The 5,590-nt window shown below is 36.5% G+C and overlaps 1 long non-coding RNA gene across 1 annotated transcript; it reads left to right on the top strand.

Annotated features, from left to right (window-relative positions):
* Window positions 1-1,218: 1,218 nt before the first annotated feature.
* LOC133277492 (uncharacterized) lies at window positions 1,219-3,105 on the top strand. The gene is made up of 2 exons (XR_009746225.1): window positions 1,219-1,447; window positions 2,574-3,105. It is a non-coding gene; the product is annotated as an uncharacterized LOC133277492 (long non-coding RNA).
* The last annotated feature ends 2,485 nt before the right edge of the window (window positions 3,106-5,590 follow it).

Genomic DNA, 5,590 nt, shown 5'->3' with positions numbered 1-5,590 from the left:
GATGATGCTTGCTTCTGAAGTCTGTTCAGGAGACTGCAGTTTTGCATGCCATGCTGCAAAAAGCCTCGCTCCTTCTTGCTGTCTTTTTCACCTTGATGAATTTTTATTTTTTTATTTGTTTAGTGGAATGGTTTCATCGAGAGGGTCTGAAACCATCAATTTCTCATCTGACATAGTTATCAGACCAGCCAACACCTGGAGGGCTTTGGCATACCTGGGGGCATGAATTCAAATGTCCTCAGAAAATTATTTAATAATCTACATGTTTGTTCTGATTTGTTCTTGGTGTAAAAGGGAAGGTAGTTCTTCCACACATCTAAATGAAAGAAATTGCTACTGCCTTTTACGGAGATACTTCTTCAGCTTGTGTTCAGAAGATGTGCTCAGAGAATGAGCACTTGGTAAGAGAAACAGGGTGACCCCAGATACAGAGCTCTTCTTACCTGCCTCCAGGTATCAATGCCTGAGGTTGATGATAGAATGAGTGGAATCTATACCATAATACTTTTGAGTAAATCTTGGGAGCAGGTGGATTGTGCCCCAAACTCCATTAAGTACAGAGACTTGATCTCCCTTGTCCATAGCAAGATACTTGCTAGCAATGTCTGAATAAGACATCTACATTGTAGACTCTCATTGCTCATTGGAAGAGGTTTGGCCCCAAGAGCGCTGGGTCTATATCTGGTCTTAGGTAAATGGTAAGTAAAGTAGGGAGAAATGTAACACTTCAGAAAAAAGCTGTTTAGTCTGTGCCAAACTGGAAATAGATATTCACAATAATAGGGGCACTGCAAATTTTAGGAAGTCAAAGAATGATTTTCAGGGCTATTATTTTGGAATTAAATACATAAATTGCTCTTAAAAATAGTATCAAGCACCTAAAGACTATTTTTTTCTTTTTTTCTTTCTTTTTTTCTTGTTTTTTTAAAACCTGAGCCACTATATGACTATCCTATGTATTTCCAGATTTAAGCCCAATGCTAAAGGGCTGATCTGCCTGCACTTGAGACAACTTTTGCCATTACCTTCAACAGAAGCAAAATTGGTTTTCATTTGTGTGCACACATAGTAAATCTGAGGTATCAACAAGGCCTTCCTGACACTACAGTACTTTCTAAAAAACTGTTTCATTTTTAACCAAGTTAATTAGTTTCCAAGTGAGTAGGATGCTTTTATACCCTTTTAATATTCTCTTTGCAGTGTGTTGGTTGCCTGGGGTTGAAGTGTTTTTGATTAACTATATGCGATAATGAAAACCATGAGAACGACCTTATGCAGAAGTTCTCTCTTTCTGATGTTACATATAAAACAGCGGAAGTCTTACAATATTTAACACATAGCTTTTTCTCTCCTCCTGCTCATTCCCCAACACCCTCCAAGCCAGAGAAAAAGCTAATTATGGAAGTGTTAGAAATGGTGGTATACCAAGACTTCAGCCTTCTATAAGGTATGTCCAAGCTGAGAATTTGACTACTTTTACTGGGAAGAAGGGACAGCACTGACTGATAAAGACACAAAGCAACTTCAGTGAGAGCTGCTTTGGCTACTATCATGTCCTTCAGTCTGATCATGCATAACATTCTGCTGAGCACATGTATGCTTTGTGCTTGTTAATGAAACAAGCAGGACACCCTGCTCCACTTGCACATTTGTTATTTCTTCCGCTAAATGTTGTTGGATGTTGGATCTTTCCTGAAGCCTATGAAATGGAGTATCACTAGCCTGATGGGACTAAATAAGATGTCTAAATACTAGGGTCTGAGAAAACAGTACTGACTGACTGTTTTGGATTCTATGTTATGGGCCTCATTTTTCATGTTAATTTACAGTGCAAAAATACTTTTGAGTACAGATGATTCTCCTGTAAAAACATGCATGGGAGGGTGCAGTCCCTGATAAAGATCTGAAGTGATCTGATTCTTCCCCCAGTGAAATGGGCAGGAGTTTTGCAATTTCGTTTAATCAAGAAAGGACTGAATTCCTTAAAATAAGGAAACAACCTTGATAGGCATATTTTGCTGTTTTACATGGATTTAAATTTGTATTAAATAGGTGAATTACAATGGTATTCAGATTCACCTTTGTAAGTATTTTAAGGCTATGAAGTTTATATCAGACTGAAAATCTCTACCTCTTTCACTAGTGGGAGGTCACTAGTGGGAGGAACTCTCTAAACTGCTGATATAGATGGCAATATGCCAGTTTGCTCTGTATGAAGTTCTGAGCTCTTGGCAGATATTATTCCAGCTGAACTGGGGGGGGCAGGCAGCAAATCTGATGGCCAGAGTTCCTTACAACAACACAGAAAGGCTTAGAGAATTAGATGTCTAAAAATAGCTGTGGCTGTGATGTTGAAATATATTATGTAGTGTATTAAGCTTGCTGGATATTGTTATATGTTGTGTCAAGAGGCTATGTTGCAATGTGGTTTTGTACCCATAGGAATTTTGCTGCAGACTGTCACTTTAAGCAGGAACTGAAACCCATATATTACTATTTGGCATAAGCTCAGAGAAAGATTTGGGCATATGTTTTATTTCCTTGTAATTAATTTTTTTTTTTTTTCTTTTTAGGAGCAAAGCTATGCCCAGAATGGAAAAGAAGAATCAAGTACAACTGAGAATTCATTGATTCTGTTTTATGCTAACAAAATGACCTCCAAACTGAAGCCAATTTAGATCAAAACAAACCCTGTTGGAGATTTTAGATTGTAGATTTGAGCATTGCAAACTAAAACTGCATGTACTCTGGGCATAAACTGTTTTGAAGCGAAAAATAATTCTACAGCAGTTAAAACTGCTGTGTATACTCCTGCCAAGGCCACGTTATTAGGGCTTTGTAAAATGCTGCATTGGGCTAAGAACTTCTTATAGCTTGTTGGCTTGTTACAGTTAGGGGAATCAACTTTTGTTGGTGTGTATTTGTTAATTAATTTCACATCATTTGGCAAATGGGCAAACATTTCAGTACAGGACTGTATGTAATCACCCTCTCTGTAGAAAAAAATCAAGAAGGTATTAAATAAAGCTGAAACAGCCTTTGTCAACTCCAGCAGAAGAACAGTGGGTACAACAGCAATTAGTAAGAACTGGTCCCATCTTTTTTTTTTTTTTTAAAAGGCATCTCCCTGTCTCATTAAAATCCTTCCTCTGAAACCACAGTTATCTGTTGCTTTACGGATGCTGTACTACAAAGTTGCTAAATTGCAGGAATCAAATTAACCCTCCATACATTCAGATTAGTGTTTCTCTGAAGTAAACACTGCGTAAATGTTCAAAGTAAGTGCAGTGGCTTTGAAAAGGTGTTTGGGATAACTGTAATATTAGTTTTTACTACAGCAGTATCCTGATGGCAAACAGACACATCGCAGCATGTCACCTTTTGGCAGATAACTGCTGGGCTGTTTGCATCCCTACTGGCTCTGTTTAGGATTCCAGATTATAAATCTGGGTAGAATTTGTCCAGTTGTGTAGAAAGAACATTTCTGTGAAAGTTAATGGGAAATTTACCGTTGGGAGAAAAGGTAGGAGATTGTGCCAAAAATTACTCAAAGCTGATTCTCAATTCCCATTTAAATATTAGTAGCCTGATACAGCTTAAAACCTTCTGTTGCTTTAAAAATCAGAAGTAACACTTTGTCAAATGTGAGAAGTATGAGTCAGCTTTCTACTGGCTAATTGTAAATGGTACAAAACAATATTTTAAGAACATTTGTGACTAATTTAATGTTACATACTTGTTTAATTAGATGACCTTTAAATACAAGCCCAAATTATTTTATAAATATTTAGCTTTCCAATAAAGCTAAATCCACATATCAGTCTTTTGATAGGAACCATCTGCAACATTTGAATTTTCTGCATGTTCAAATTCTTATTTATACTTTTGCTTTAATACTGAAAGCAATGCTTTTTTTTTTTTTTTTTTTTTTTTTTACCAAAGACAACAATGTGGCATCTAGATGAGATCCCAGCTCTATGGCATGACACAAGGCATAAAACTTAGATGATTAAAGGCAAGGCAAACATGGATAGGAACTTGGAATTAGACAACTGCTAAATTTCCTTGTTGATCATGCACATTTTGGAAATGCAAGTGCTGTAGGAGTATGACAAAAATCACAGAGACAATATACTGATTGATATATCCATGAAAATTATTTTGAAACTAGAAAATCATTTTTGTAAGAACAGTAAAACAACACATGACTAGAAAGGTTCTAGTGGTAACAGTTTTTCATTTGTCAGTAAGCAAAAAAAATTTTGTGGGAAGCTACTGATCTAAAGCAGTAATGAATATGTCTTTCAGTCTCTTACAACTTTCTTCATTTTACTTTTTATGCCCTCTGTTGATATACCCTTAAACTATAGCAATGCCATCTGAATTTTAAAGTTAAGCTATTAACTGAATTATTGCTTACCATTTCACCTGTTCAAGTTAGATTTAATAAACCAAACATTCCGTTACAGGAGATGAAAGGTATATATTTCCTGACAATAATAAATACAGTTCAAAAGGGCTCTTGTGTTTTCTCTGATGTGGTTTGTGTGCTTTGCTGTTAAACTTTAGGATAAACATCTGTTGTCTATGTGGATTTTCCCTGATGGTTTGATGTCAGGTGCACAGATTAGGACTTAATCCTGCTAACTTCTGCTCAGAAAAATAACCACCAGTAATCAGTGGTTATCCACAAGCCACGATTTTCAGAATAGGGCCTTCTCTGTTTTCTGAATAGAGAATGTAAATTGTTTAATCTGAATAGCTTTTGGCATGCGGTTGCTTCATATATAACTCATACGTAAATGATACTTGACACTAAGAAAAGTGTTGCACTAAATGTAATTGCTCACATTAGAAATGGAGGTATTTTTTGAAAAGACAAAGCTAAAAATCTAGCTAGGCACTTTTTCTCCCTCAGACACTTGCTATATTTTTCAGCTCTGACTCTGAGATGTACAAATACAAAGGTATTTCATTAAACATTTCATGAAAAACATATTTTAAATGTAATATATGGTACACACATAGAAACCACTTTCATGAAGTATGTTCAGAGCTTAATGCATCCTTAGCTTTATTGCTGTTGTTTGTATTTCCAGAATGTTGACTTTATAAAAAAAAAAACCAACCTGTGTCAGCTCCCTTATGTTTATGTTTATTTTCTTCTGGTTTTGGTATTTGTAAAAAGCTTCTGGTTCTCTTGTCTTAATGAGTCTGTCTGTTGAAAAAGTTGGTGAAGCTGGTGTACCTTTATAGCAGTCTCTCTAAGCTTGATCTGCACAGAGGAGTTTTACAGATTCTTATTATTGCAAAATTAGGGGACTAATTTCTCCTGTTTTCCCCTCACCCTGAGCAATTGCGTGGGGAGTGGGAGCATTATAAGGGGGATGAAAAGCTTCAGCATACTCACCCTGCAGGTCAGAGGATATGGAAGATCACAGCTGTGTCTACCTCTTGGATCTGGATCTTATTAATGTCGTCAAGCAGTGAATCCTCTGTAGCTGTAGGCTGGACTTTCCCTGCTGTTAACAGGCCTCAGAATGAACTGAAGTTCAACAAACTTTCTGCAGCTAAGTAAACTCAGCATTAC

Source organism: Pezoporus flaviventris, unplaced genomic scaffold (assembly GCF_033815535.1).
Source record: "Pezoporus flaviventris isolate CSIRO_AGI_PZ_B2104156 unplaced genomic scaffold, CSIRO_AGI_Pfla_v1 ptg000057l, whole genome shotgun sequence".
Lineage (NCBI taxonomy): Eukaryota > Metazoa > Chordata > Aves > Psittaciformes > Psittacidae > Pezoporus > Pezoporus flaviventris.
Note: the sequence above shows the minus strand (reverse complement) of the source record. Positions and strands in the feature narration are given on the sequence as shown.